Raw genomic sequence first — 15,706 nt, forward strand, 5'->3', positions numbered from 1 at the left:
ATTGTTCTAGGTATCTTTACGTGCTCCCTGTGGGGCTAAGAACTAAAAAGAACGACGTAATGCAATCGACGGGCATACAAGAGACACTGCCCAACACACGTGTGCAAAACTTCATTGGATTTTCACTGTGGTTTCCATTTCGCGACCGATCGTTCCTTACTTTCCGAATAACCCTCGTCTGTTCCATTAAAAATCGCTGATGATGGTTATTTCAATAAAACGAAACGCAATTGGTGAAAAACATGAACATTTTCTTGTAGTTACAAAGATGGATGCAAAATACAGGGCTATTACAAATGATTGAAGCGATTTCATAAATTCACTGTAGCTCCATTCATTGACATATGGTCACGACACACTACAGATACGTAGAAAAACTCATAAAGTTTTGTTTGGCTGATGCCGCACTTGAGGTTTCTGCCGCCAGAGCGCTCGAGAGCGCAGTGAGACAAAATGGCGACAGGAGCCGAGAAAGCATATGTCGTGCTTGAAATGCACTCACATCAGCCAGTCATAACAGTGGAACGACACTTCAGGGCGAAGTTCAACAAAGATCCACCAACTGCTAACTCCATTCGGCGATGGTGTGCGCAGTTTAAAGCTTCTGGATGCCTCTGTAAGGGGAAATCAACGGGTCGGCCTGCAGTGAGCGAAGAAACGGTTGAACGCGTGCGGGCAAGTTTCACGCGTAGCCCGCGGAAGTCGACGAATAAATTGGCTCATGCCACAACTGGAGACCGACAGCGCCGACTTCATCTTTCAAAAGGATGGTGCTCCACCGCACTTCCATCATGATGTTCGGCATTTCTTAAACAGGAGATTGGAAAACCGATGGATCGGTCGTGGTGGAGATCATGATCAGCAATTCATGTCATGGCCTCCACGCTCTCCCGACTTAACCCCATGCGATTTCTTTCTGTGGGGTTATGTGAAAGATTCATTGTTTAAACCTCCTCTACCAAGAAACGTGCCAGAACTGCGAGCTCGCATCAACGATGCTTTCGAACTCATTGATGGGGACATGCTGCGCCGAATGTGGGAGGAACTTGATTGTCGGCTTGATGTCTGCCGAATCACTAAAGGGGCACATATCGAACATTTGTGAATGCCTAAAAAAACTTTTTGAGTTTTTGTATTTGTGTGCAAAGCATTGTGAAAATATCTCAAATAATAAAGTTATTGTAGAGCTGTGAAATCGCTTCAATCATTTGTAATAACCCTGTACGTGCAACATCTATAAATGTCACTATTACTTGCAGGAAACATCGATGTTCCCAAGGGCATCGTTATATCGTTGCCATCTCTACTGATCATGTCTGCTTAGAATCCTAACCAACGACAGCTAACGCGAATCGTCCTCGCTTTAAAAAAATTATTGTACACGCGAGGTAATAAGAAATAGAATGAAAATATTGGTACGTCTTTTGTCGTTTATGGAATACGGCACCTGAAGACTGGAGAAAACGACCCTACTAAAAGTATGCAATTGCTTCGACTGCTGCAATCCAGGTGCTACTAGTCGATGATGGTTTTTGGGTCTTACGAAATTTGGTACGGCAGTTACAACCATCTTACTGTGGCGCGTGCCACAAGAGGGGAAGAAGGGAGACTAGAGTTTAACGACGTCCCGTCATTAGAGAGCACGAGATTGTGTCACGCCATCGCCTGTCTGCAGTCCAAAGCTGTATGGATTGCTGCTCTGTCTACTGATTAAGGAACAACTGTTACCATAAGCCCCATTTTTTATTCCATATTGTTGTTGTGGTCTTCAGTCCTGAGACTGGTTTGATGCAGCTCTCCATGCTACTCTATCCTGTGCAAGCTTCTTCATCTCCCAGTACCTACTGCATCCTACATCCTTCTGAATCTGCTTAGTGTATTCATCTCTTGGTCTCCCCCTACGATTTTTACCCTCCACGCTACCCTCCAATACTAAATTGGTGATCCCTTGATGCCTCAGAACATGTCCTACCAACCGATCCCTTCTTCTGGTCAAGTTGTGCCACAAACTTCTCTTCTCCCCAATCCTATTCAATAGTTCCTCATTAGTTACGTGATCTACCCATCTAATCTTCAGCATTCTTCTGTAGCACCACATTTCGAAAGCTTCTATTCTCTTCTTGTCCAAACTATTTATCGTCCATGTTTCGCTTCCATGCATGGCTACACTCCATACAAATACTTTCAGAAATGACTTCCTGACACTTAAATCTATACTCGATGTTAACAAATTTCTCTTCTTCAGAAACGCTTTCCTTGCCATTGCCAGTCTACATTTTATATCCTCTCTACTTCGACCATCATCAGTTATTTTGCTCCCCAAATAGCAAAACTCCTTTACTACTTTAAGTGTCTCATTTCCTAATCTAATACCCTCAACATCACCCGACTTAAATCGACTACATTCCATTATCCTCGTTTTGCTTTTGTTGATGTTCATCTTATATCCTCCTTTCAAGACACTGTCCATTCCGTTCAACTGCTCTTCCAAGTCCTTTGCTGTCTCTGACAGAATTACAATGTCATCGGCGAACCTCAAAGATTTTATTTCTTCTCCATGGATTTTAATACCTACTCCGAATTTTTCTTTTGTTTCCTTTACTGCTTGCTCAATATACAGATTGAATAACATTGGGGAGAGGCTACAACCCTGTCTTACTCCCTTCCCAACCACTGCTTCCCTTTCATGTCCCTCGACTCTTATAACTGCCATCTGGTTTCTGTACAAATTGTAAATAACCTTTCGCTCCCTGTATTTTACCCCTGCCACCTTTAGAATTTGAAAGAGAGTATTCCAGTCAACATTGTCAAAAGCTTTCTCTAAGTCTACAAATGCTAGAAACGTAGGTTTGCCTTTCCTTAATCTTTCTTCTAAGATAAGTCGTAAGGTCAGTATTGCCTCACGTGTTCCAGTATTTCTACGGAATCCAAACTGATCTTCCCCGAGGTCGGCTTCTACTAGTTTTTCCATTCGTCTGTAAAGAATTCGTGTTAGTATTTTGCAGCTGTGGCTTATTAAACTGATTGTTCGGTAATTTTCACATCTGTCAACACCTGCTTTCTTTGGGATTGGAATTATTATATTCTTCTTGAAGTCTGAGGGTATTTCGCCTGTTTCATACATCTTGCTCACCAGATGGTAGAGTTTTGTCAGGACTGGCTCTCCCAAGGCCGTCAGTAGTTCCAATGGAATGTTGTCTACTCCAGGGGCCTTGTTTCGACTCAGGTCTTTCAGTGCTCTGTCAAACTCTTCACGCAGTATCTTATCTCCCATTTCATCTTCATCTACATCCTCTTCCATTTCCATAATATTGTCCTCAAGTACATCGCCCTTGTATAGACCCTCTATATACTCCTTCCACCTTCCATATTACCATTAATAAATCGACTGTGAATGTGAACTATCGACCCATGTGGCTAATATGTGTTCCTCTATCGGTACTGTTGGCAATTTTAAACCACCTTATATGCTGTGACAATGGCATTATCAATTATCAGAAAACTGCACTGAGCAGGTACGTGCATCAACAGACTACTCCAGTAGAACTGGTAGTGTTTAGAGCCTACAGCCGTAACAGGAAGTATTGAACTTACCGACACCGTCTGCTTTGATCCATGGCAGTTACATTCTGTCGGTCATAAAGCACTCATCGATATTCAGATGCGTAAAATACGCACCGTAACACGGATTAAAATTATTCTCATGAATCACATTTCTTTGCTACACCTACTCTCGATAAACTGTGGCTTTTCAACCTACCCTACGGTACAAATCAATCAGCACAACCCACTTTCCGAAAAAATAACGTAGGAGCAAAATAAGTATTATTGGTGTTCCAGTCTATCTCTGTTTGCGCACATATGACATCACAACACCATCACGTATTGGTAAAAGCCGAAGTCCAATATCGGCAGGTTCAGGCGACCCCTATAACTGGCGATGCGAGTCGACATTGTTGACTGCAGTCTTCTAGTCTCACTTTACAACTAAGACACGGTTGCAGCCCGTACCGTGTCATACAACCTATACACTGAGCTAATCGTAAAAGAAAAAAGTGAGAAATTTGGTAACGGAATAAAAGTTCAGAGAAAAGAAATAAAAACTTTTTAGATTTGCCTACGACCTTGCACTTCTGTCAGGAACGGTAAAGAATTTGGATAAGTAGTTAGACGGAACGTATAGCGAAATTTTTGAGCCTTTCCCGACATAAAAACTGCTTGAAAGGTTCTTAGGCGGATGGTATTATCTAAATTGTAGTCCACCACGATAACTGAGTTGTCAGCGTGACGGATTGCCGTCCTAGGGGCCCGGGTTCGATTCCCAGCTGGATCAGAGATTTTCTTCGCTCAGGGACTGGGTGTTGTGTTGTCTTCATCATCATTTCATCCCCATCCGGCGCGAAGGTCGCCCAATGTGTCGTCGAATGTAATAAGAACTGCACCAAGGTGGCTGGACATACCCCGTAAGGGGCCTCCCGGCCAATGACGCCAAACGCCCATTTCCATCTAAATTGTACAACATAGTCACGAGGCAGATGATAGTCATCTTCAGGTGTGAGTGTGGGGCGCCAGTTTGAACACTGATTGCCTAGCCGAGAGCAGACTTCACGAGGCGGGGCTGTAACGTCATCTCAGCTGTCGAGGCTTGCATTCACCATCGGTGTTATCTCTCTGAGAACGTTCGTTTGTGATCGACGATTCATTACTGCCCTGAGACAGTTTACGTCAGGTGAACGTACAGGACACCCAAACACATGCCGCTCAACAATAAAGCTGCCATATTTCTCTCGCCACGGTATCATTTAAACCTTACGCGGTCATCACTGTGGAACAGGATGGTGTGTTAGCCACCACGATACGCATTTATGTCAGTACCAATGAAACGAGACGCTTGTTTGCTTTGATAAGTTTGGATTCGATTATGTTTTATGGCTCGATATTCTGTCGTATTTCTGTGGATTCCCAAAAGACGTCTCAATACAGGACAGGACTGTCACAGCCAATTGCATTGCCAGTTCGCAAACACTGTCGATCGATCTAGGTGGCGCAGCAGTATGACACTGAATTCACATTCAGGAGAACTTCGATTCAAGTCCACATTCGGCTAGATTTCAATTTTTTCCCTGTCTTCCTTAAATCGTTTAAGGAAAATATTTAAGGAAAATACCTTGTAGATCCTTTGAGAAGGTTACAGTTGATTTCCTTCTCTAATCCTTGTGTATGATCTGTCTTTAATTACCTCGTCATCGACAGGACATTAAACGTTAACATTATTTCGTTCTGTTGAATCGTCTAGTTATTCTCAGATTCCCTCGCAGTAAATACACACAGAGGTTTTGGAGTAGCACTAAGGTCTCTTAAAAACAACTGCACCACTATTTGAGTGAATACTGCACAGAAAGATGATTTGTACGATGCGTGTTTAATAAGTATTGCAACATTTTTTTTCTGGGACAATTTCGATTGAAAACATGCGAAGTTTGTTGTGGAACATCGTGGAATATTACCGCTTCAGTCCCTGTAGTTTCAGGAACTTCCGATAAGTGGCGGCGCTACACGCAACCTTCAAAATGGCTTTCGTAACGGAGGTGTCTCCCAAACAGAGAGCTGTTATTGAGTTCTTTTGGTAGAAAACCAGAATATCGCAGATATTCATAAGCACTTGCAGAACGTCTACGGTGACCTGTCTGTTAACAAAACAATGAGAGTTGTTGGGCGAGGCGTCTGCCATTATCGCAACAAGACGAGAATCAGAGTTTATTATCGAATTGTGTCATTGAAATCGTTTGAGAAACACTGCAGATCGGCCAGCTAGGGCGCCTTATTGCCCCCCCCCCCCCCTTTCGTTCGTCGAAGGTTGCATTACACAGATTTTTCCCTGGGAGAGCGACATAAGGCATTTAACCTTCTTGCATGATAAGAGTGGGTTCGACATAGTTGCGCTCTTCCAAAGCAGGAATCACATGCTGTACAAGGAGGTCTCTATCACGCACACACGTCATGGTACACCAGACAGGCCCTGTGGGTGTATTCTGTTCAAAGAAGAACGGACCGAGAATATAGGTACTTGTAAACAGACATCACACAGTCACATAATGGATCTTCGTGCATAACACGTGGTTTAACAGCACCCCAAATTCGTAACTTATGCGTATTCACTGCATCCTGTGGTGCAAAATTAGTCTCATCACACCACAGAATATTGCCCAGCCAAATGTCATCAACTTCGGTCCGTGCCAGAAACCGAAGAGCAAATTCGGAATGTTGCTGCGGATCACGAGGTTTCAGTTGCTGCACCGTCTGGATCTTGTATGGTTACTGGTGTGAAATAGACCGCAAAACTTTACGTACTGCTGACCTTGGGACGGGCAATTCTCGAGACCCTGCACGCTTACGAGCACTAGCAACCTCGTCAATAATTACCACCGGGATAGGACGCTTCACTGTTACAGATGCCACACCAAGCTCACCCGTGTTTTGGCATTTCATCATCACCTTCTTTAAACAATTTAATGACATCGCGTCCTCCTCCTCAGACCTTTTAGTCTGTGATACTCTCTCAGTGTAGCACTGTAACTGTTGCCGTTCACATAAAACAGTTTCACTAACAGCGCGCAGGCTTTCTTCTCGATAGCCATATTATTGACTGCTTATCAAATGACAACGTGGATGTCATACCGGCATACAAACAGCGTACAGCGCCACATTTTCATCTATTGGTCACAACTGTAACAAATTTTTTCGAGCGTAAATCGATCCCGCGTTAACGCATTAGCATATCTGCCAGTTTTCGGTGCCGTACGATAATTGCAGCCCACGCTGGACCTCCAAGAGTAGTTACACTTAAACTATAACAGCCCGGAACTTATAGGTCAAGAGTGCACAAAAACTGTCATCTAGCTGACCTGCAGTAATGCGTAGTAAACTTCCCTGCTTCACTGAAGTGATAACATATCTGCATAATTAAACATTCGTCTGAAGCCCAACACGGAATTAATAGTTTCCCGAAGATACCGCGTTTTTGTCAGCTATGTTTTATATAATGTAACCCACCTAACTCTGGTATCTGCAAAAACTGCATGAAAAAGGTTCAGAAAACGGCTGTTTTATACCAAAGCCCTGTCTGCTAAACCATAACGAATACGGGAATTTTGTGCCAGTGTTGTGCTCGTTCGGATTTTTTCTGACAACTACAAAAGAATTATATAATTGAATTTGCCTCATACAAATAATCACTGTTCTATAAATATCACAGTTCTATTTCATCAAGCACTAGGGATCGTTGCATTTTCATATCATCAGTGTGTAATTATAGCGATTTTCGGTTGGGTAAGCAGACACAATCGTGGAAAAGAAACCTTTTTATTAACCATTTTCTCACCACATCAAAATTAACATGTTTCTTATTGTTGTCAGAGATGCGTGGCACACCCTGTGTATACAATATTTCTGCTTTTGGCCCCATAAATACCCTTCAGAAGTTTGTAGCGTAATTTCTCTTACAACCCGTACTTGAAGCCTCGGTGCGTAGCGACTCGTCCTATGATGAAGAAGCCTTAGCGGGAAGGTATCTGAGAAAATGTGAATTTATATGAAAAGCTTTCTGGAGCAGTCCCTGTCAAATTTTAAATTCGAATAGTTGAGTGCTGCTGGGGGTCTGTGTTTGGCGTCGGCTCATTCTACCCCGGGCGACCGTAATTTATGCATTATGGGTGGTACATTTATGGCTTCCATTAAGGGCTTGCGGCTGAACCAGACACTCGTTAATGAATATGCGAACGCCGTGTACGATATGAAAGCACATATTACTGAAATATGGCCAGGGCTGCAGCATAGAGACAGCTATGAAGATCACTGGTAATACATCTCAACAAGTATACAAGTCGCTAAAATGTCTGTGTTACCGAAATATGGGTTACTGCTTGTCTTTTTTCCGTGAAATGAGTTATGTCAGCCAGTGCAAAAATATACTGCCTAACCTAACCAACTAACCAAAGAAAAAAGAAAAAAAAAACAGTGAAGCCCCCAACAGGGGTGGAGCAAACAAAATGAGATCTGTGAGGGTATGTGATATTATTTCAGTGATTATAAAAATCGAATGAAACTTATCAAGTGAAACTAATTTATCAGTATGACGTTGCACCTCTCTGGCCTGGATGTACGCACTGATTCGGTTGGGAAGGCTATCATAAAGCCCTTACATCCTCCCCTGAGGCAATCTGGCCCACAACTATTGTATCTGGTCCTTGATATCCTGCATTCTGGCAATGGGACAGAGCTGACATCCGATCTGGTCCCACACAAGATCTATCAGAAACAGTTGTGGGGAACTTGCTAGCCACAGGAATACCTCAACACGAAAGAGATAGATCACAGAGACATGAGCAGTGTGTGGACTACCAGCGCCCTGTTGAAATATGACATCACAATATTGTCACATGAGAAGTTGAGAGATAGCCCATGAGGGCACAGGTCGTCCGTGAAGTACCGTTGTCACGTGAGAGTCCCCTCAACCATTACTATCCGTGGCCTGAAGTCACATCTGATGGCTCCCCATATTATTACGCCAAGAGAAACAGCGCTGTGCCTACCGAAAACATTGGAAGACTGGGATCTCTCCCCAAGTCGCGGCCGTACTCGCCAACGATGATCATCCGGGGTAATGCAGAACTGTGATTCAATGCCGAACAAAATGCGACGCCACGCATTCCAGTCACGGCAACACTCCAGAAACAGCCGTTTGTGTTGTGGTGTTAACGGCAGCATATGCATGGCATGGCAAATCCTGAAGGTAGTCAGATCAACCATGCGCCCTGACTCAGAATGTTGCAGGGAATCCATTACTTGTTCCCGGATAGCGGGCACAGTAGTAAAGTGGTCATGATGCACTTATCGATAATGCAGTTATCCTCCTCCTGTAGTGGTCAGAAGACGTCTACCAGAATCTTTACGACCTCATACATGGGGTGCAATCACACGTGAGTACGGCAGGCCGCTGTGGCCGAGTGGTTCTAGGCGCTTCAGTCTGGAACCGCGCGACCGCTACTGTCGCAGGTTCGAATCCTGCCTCGGGCATGGATGTGTGTGGTGTCCTTAGGTTAGTTGGATTTAAGTAGTTCTAAGTTCTAGGGGACTGATAACCTCAGAAAAAAAGTCTCATAGTGCTCAGATCCATTTGATTCACACATGAGTGTCCCAAAAATCTCGATATTGCACGATTCGACAAGCTAACCAAATAATTTATACACGATGATGTAAGATGTGTTCAGATCCTTCTGCATTTAGTGTTCACTTACGCTCTATCAGAGGATCACAGCCTAGCAACGAAAATCACTGTCATACCACAACACAACCTCCTCCACTGTTGGCCCTATGGATGGTGGTAAGTAATGTTCTCCGATATTTGCCAAACCCAAATCTTTACATCGGATTGCCACAGGGTACCCCTTATCAATAGTTCCCAGTCATCCACTCTCCAGTGACGTCGCTCTTTCCACCACCTTAAGCGTCGCTTAGCACTAATTGCAGAAATGTGTGTCGCTTATGGCGAGCTGCCCGACCACAGTACCCGATTATTTACAACTCCTTGCACACCATCATTGTGCTGGCTGCACTACTGGCAGCACTCTGGAAGTCATGACTGATTTTCCTTGCACTGTGCCGGCCGGTGTGGCCGTGCGGTTTAGGCGCTTCAGTCTGGAACCGCGTGACCGCTACGGTCGCAGGTTCGAATCCTGCCTCGGGCATGGATGTGTGTGATGTCCTTAGGTTAGTTAGGTTTAAGTAGTTCTAAATTCTAGGGGACTGATGACCACAGATGTTAAGTCCCATTTTTTTAACCTTCCACTGCCTTCCTGCTGTTTTTTTTTTACTTTATTTTTTTTTAGGTATCCTCTGCAATGCCCCAAGGGCCGTGTCCATCAGTACATCAAGTCTGCCTGGTGTTAGTTTAACTGCGGTTGTCCGTTCGAGCTTCCACTTCCTATTACATCACCAACAGTCGACTTGGGTAGCGTTAGAAGGGCTGATATGTCACTTATGGATATGTTACTCACGTGAAATGACTAGTCCAAGTTCTAAGTCACTGAGCCCTCCTCGCCGACCCATCCTGCTTTTACCGCTTCGCTACCGACAGTATAATTTTGTACTGCTGGACGTGCCTCTCGTCACTTTTAGTGATCAGTTTTGCATTATATTGGAGTGTCGGATATGTTTTATCAGACTGTATACGTCTCGTGAAATTACGAAAACGAAAAAATGCGGGAAATTAGAGCTAATACACAGACTTTCCGACAATCATCTGTGACACGATGTGCCATATCTGAATACTGATGTTTAATTTTGGTTGGATGCGGCGTTTAATTTCCGCGTGATGTGGTGTGGAGACCAGACAAGGGTGCCTCTGCGGGGTGGCTGTAGGCATGGGAGGGCAGAGTAGTGTGGTTGGGATCGGATGTGCTTCTGTCAGATTCGAACGATCTCCCTCATAGCGAATATACACTCCTGGAAATGGAAAAAAGAACACATTGACACCGGTGTGTCAGACCCACCATACTTGCTCCGGACACTGCGAGAGGGCTGTACAAGCAATGATCACACGCACGGCACAGCGGACACACCAGGAACCGCGGTGTTGGCCGTCGAATGGCGCTAGCTGCGCAGCATTTGTGCACCGCCGCCGTCGGTGTCAGCCAGTTTGCCGTGGCATACGGAGCTCCATCGCAGTCTTTAACACTGGTAGCATGCCGCGACAGCGTGGACGTGAACCGTATGTGCAGTTGACGGACTTTGAGCGAGGGCGTATAGTGGGCATGCGGGAGGCCGGGTGGACGTACCGCCGAATTGCTCAACACGTGGGGCGTGAGGTCTCCACAGTACATCGATGTTGTCGCCAGTGGTCGGCGGAAGGTGCACGTGCCCGTCGACCTGGGACCGGACCGCAGCGACGCACGGATGCACGCCAAGACCGTAGGATCCTACGCAGTGCCGTAGGGGACCGCACCGCCACTTCCCAGCAAATTAGGGACACTGTTGCTCCTGGGGTATCGGCGAGGACCATTCGCAACCGTCTCCATGAAGCTGGGCTACGGTCCCGCACACCGTTAGGCCGCCTTCCGCTCACGCCCCAACATCGTGCAGCCCGCCTCCAGTGGTGTCGCGTCAGGCGTGAATGGAGGGACGAATGGAGACGTGTCGTCTTCAGCGATGAGAGTCGCTTCTGCCTTGGTGCCAATGATGGTCGTATGCGTGTTTGGCGCCGTGCAGGTGAGCGCCACAATCAGGACTGCATACGACCGAGGCACACAAGGCCAACACCCGGCATCATGGTGTGGGGAGCGATCTCCTACACTGGCCGTACACCACTGGTGATCGTCGAGGAGACACTGAATAGTGCACGGTACATCCAAACCGTCATCGAACCCATCGTTCTACCATTCCTAGACCGGCAAGGGAACTTGCTGTTCCAACAGGACAATGCACGTCCGCATGTATCCCGTGCCACCCAACGTGCTCTAGAAGGTGTAAGTCAACTACCCTGGCCAGCAAGATCTCCGGATCTGTCCCCCATTGAGCATGTTTGGGACTGGATGAAGCGTCGTCTCACGCGGTCTGCACGTCCAGCACGAACGCTGGTCCAACTGAGGCGCCAGGTGGAAATGGCATGGCAAGCCGTTCCACAGGACTACATCCAGCATCTCTACGATCGTCTCCATGGGAGAATAGCAGCCTGCATTGCTGCGAAAGGTGGATATACACTGTACTAGTGCCGACATTGTGCATGCTCTGTTGCCTGTGTCTATGTGCCTGTGGTTCTGTCAGTGTGATCATGTGATGTATCTGACCCCAGGAATGTGTCAATAAAGTTTCCCCTTCCTGGGACAATGAATTCACGGTGTTCTTATTTCAATTTCCAGGAGTGTATACTGGTAAAGGCATGCGTATCCAAATACGGATATATGTAAACAGGCAGAATACTGAGCCGCGGTCGGCAACGCCTATATAAGACAACAAGTGTCTGCTGCAGTTGTTAGATCGGTCACTGCTGCTACAATGGCAGATTATAAAGATTTAAGTGAGTTTGAACATTGTATTATGGTCGGTGCACGAGCAGTGGGACACAGCACCTGCGAGGCAGCGATGAAGAGGAGATTTTCCCGTACGAACATTTCGCAAGAATACCGTGAATATCAGGAATCCGGTAAAACATCAAATCTTCCACATCGCTGCGGCTGGAAAAAGATCCTGCAAGAACGGGACCAACGATGACTGTAGAGAATCATTCAGCGTGACAGAAGCGCAACCCTTACGCAGATTGCTGCAGATTTCAATGCGGGGCCATCAAAACGTGTCAGCGTGCGAGACACCCAACCAAACATCATCGATATGGGCTTTCGGAGCCGAAGACACACTCGTGTACCTTTGATGACTGCACGACACAAAGCTTTACGCCTCGCCTGGGCCCGTCAACACCGACATTGGACTGTTGATAACTGGAAACATGTTGCCTGGTCGGATGAGTCTCCTTTGAAATGGTATCGAGCGGATAGAAGTGTTCAGGCATGGAAACAACCTCGTGAATCAATGGACCCTGCAGGTCAGCAGAGGACAGTTCCAGCTGGTGGAGGCTCTGTAATGATGTGGGGTGTGTGCAGCTGAAGTGATATGAGACCCCTGATACGTCTAGATACGCCTCTGACAGGTGACACGTACGTAAGCATCCTGTCTGATCACCTGCAACCTTTTATGTCTATTGTGCATTCCGACGGACTTGGGCAATTCCAACAGGTCAATGCGACAGGCCACACGTCCAGAATTGCTACGCAGTGGCTCCAGGAACATTTTTCTGAGTTTAAACTCTTCCTCTGGCCACCAAACTCCCCAGACGTGGACAATATTGAGCATATCTGGGATGCCTTGCAACGTGCTGTTCATAAGAGATCTCTACTCCGTCGTTCTCTTACGGATTTGTGGACAGCCCTGCAGGATTCGTGGTGTCCGTTCGCTCCAGCACTACTACAGACATTAGTCGACTCCATGCCGGGTTGTTTTGCGACTCTTCTGCGTGCCCGCTGGGGAACTACACGATATTATGCAGATGTACGACCTTCTTTGACACTTCAGTGTACTTACTATCTGTATCAAGAAGAGACCATTGTCATGGAATGCACCGTGAGACTGACATTGTTCCATATTGCCTGCAAGGGTACAGGCGGCGACAATAGTTCTGTGAGGTTGGGGCAGACCACTCCCTCCCAGCAAGCGAGCAGAGTCCAGGTTGTAAGTACCAGCAACTGCAGGGCATCGGCACCCAAATAGCTAACGGCAAGGTAAAATTCTTTAACGTGCCTTAGTTTAAAATTAAGGCGACCGACGTCAGCTGGTGTAGTGAGACTCGGTGGACGTACAAGTGTGAACAACCGATCTGTAAAAGTTTGTGATTCCAGGGTAATAACCAAAAGCGTGCACCGAATGTATAGAGGTGAAACCTGAGCCTTGATATCAGAGAGCCTCAAACCTCCTAACATATGTGGTATAACCGTCACCGTATAGCACAACCTTAGTATGTAACGTTTCCATGAAAATCGCCCAGATAATTGGAGCCACTTTTTTGCCGCCATCTCAGGGTGCGGGAACAATTGGGCAATTTAAAATGCCTTACGGAACACATGCGTATCCAAAATGAGAACATTTTGGAGAATTGTAACTTGACACCGCTCGTGTTCCAATTTGGCCCTTTGCGTGTTGTCAGTGAGTTTTCCAGTCGCCGTTTTAAGAAGGCAAAGATCGACGATGACCCCCAATCATGTATGCTGGTCTACAGCAGTACGCAATCGAACAGCAAAATCATCGAAGCCCCTAAGCATCAGAATATTACTTTTTTCCTCAGTAAGCCGTGCACCGGGGATTCGACAATAATCATCTAACTCTGCCTTTAACAGGGGAACTCATACCTACAGCGGAAAAGAGTCACCACATTGTCGGTATATGCCGGAATCGTGTTAGCAGCAGAAAGGGTCACTCCTCTTAACTGAATTGCGACCCATCTCTGTACTCCGCTGTTCGAGTCAAAATCGAGCGACCAGGAGGGCAACTCCAATGCTCCCCAATTACGTTCACCAGCAGAGAGGATAACCTGCTACCGACTACCCTCGCTACAGGTTTGTAGTCAACATCAGACCAGCACGGCCACTCGCTGAAAGCAGTCACACCCGTCAATTATCTGGGGAGATTAATTTGGACTGCAAATGCAACTGTAGGAAAGGTAGGTACCAGATTGAGATTAATTGAAAGAATTCTCAGGAAATGTAGTTTACAAAGGAGATACCATACAAAACCTTTGTTCGAGTGGTATTAGAATATTGCTCCTCGGCCTGGGACCATTACCAAGAACGGACTGATAGAGCAACCACATGGGAACTAAAGAGCGTCACTTTTCATCAAGGACTGATACGTAAATAGCAAGGACGCTTCGTCCAACTGCAGTGGCGAAGTTACAAGAGAGGCGCTGCACATCATGGAGTGGTTTATTTCACTACTGGCCATTAAAATTGCTACACCAGGAAGAAATGCAGATGATAAACGGGTATTCATTGGACAAATATATTATACTAGAACTGACATATGATTACATTTTCAAGGAATTTGGGTGCATAGATCCTGAGAAATCAGTACCCAGAACAACCACCTCTGGCCGTAATAACGGCCTTGATACGCCTGGGCATTGAGTCAATCAGAGCTTGGATGGCGTGTACAAGTACAGCTGCCCATACAGCTTCAACACGATACCACAGTTCGTCGAGAGTAGTGATTGGCGTATTGTGACGAGCCAGTTGCTCGGCCACCATTGACCAGAAGTTTTCAATTGGTGAGAGATCTGGAGAATGTGCTGGCCAGGGCAGAAGTCGAACATTTTCTGTATCCAGAAAGGCCCGTGCAGGACCTGCAACACGCGATCGTGCATTATCCTGCTGAAATGTAGGGTTACGCAGGGATCAAATTAAGGGTAGAGCTACGGGTCGTAACACATTTGAAATATAACGACCACTGTTCAGAGTGCCGTCATTGCGAACAAGAAGTGACCGAGACCTGTAACCAATGGCACCCCATACCATCACACCCTGTGATACGCCAGCACGGCGACGACGAATACACACTTCCAATGTGCGTTCACCGCGATGTCGCCAAACACGGATGCGACCATAATGATGCTGTGAACAGAACCTGGTTCAAAAATAGTTCAAATGGCTCTCAACACTATGGGACTTAACTTCTGAGGTCATCAGTCCCCTAGAACTTAGAACTAACTGAACCTAACTAACCTAAGCACATCAGACACATCCATACACGAGCCAGGATTCGAACCTGCGACCGTAGCAGTCGCGCGGTTCCAGACTGTAGCGCCTAGAGCCACTCGGCCACTCCGGCCGGCAAACAGAACCTGGTTTCATCCGAAACAAAGACGTTTTGTCGTTCGTGCACCCAGGTTCGTCGTTGAGTAGACCATCGCAGGCGCTCCTGTCTGTGATGCAGCGTCAAGGGTAACCGCAGCCGTGGTCTCCGAGCTGATAGTCCTTGCTGCTGCAAACGTCGTCGAACTGTTCGTGCAGATGGTTGTTGTCTTGCAAACGTCCACATCTGTTGACTCAGGGATCGAGACGCGGCTGCAAGATCCGTTACGGCCATGCGGATAAGATGCCTGTCATCT

Source organism: Schistocerca cancellata, chromosome 7, assembly GCF_023864275.1.
Source record: "Schistocerca cancellata isolate TAMUIC-IGC-003103 chromosome 7, iqSchCanc2.1, whole genome shotgun sequence".
Classification (NCBI taxonomy): domain Eukaryota; kingdom Metazoa; phylum Arthropoda; class Insecta; order Orthoptera; family Acrididae; genus Schistocerca; species Schistocerca cancellata.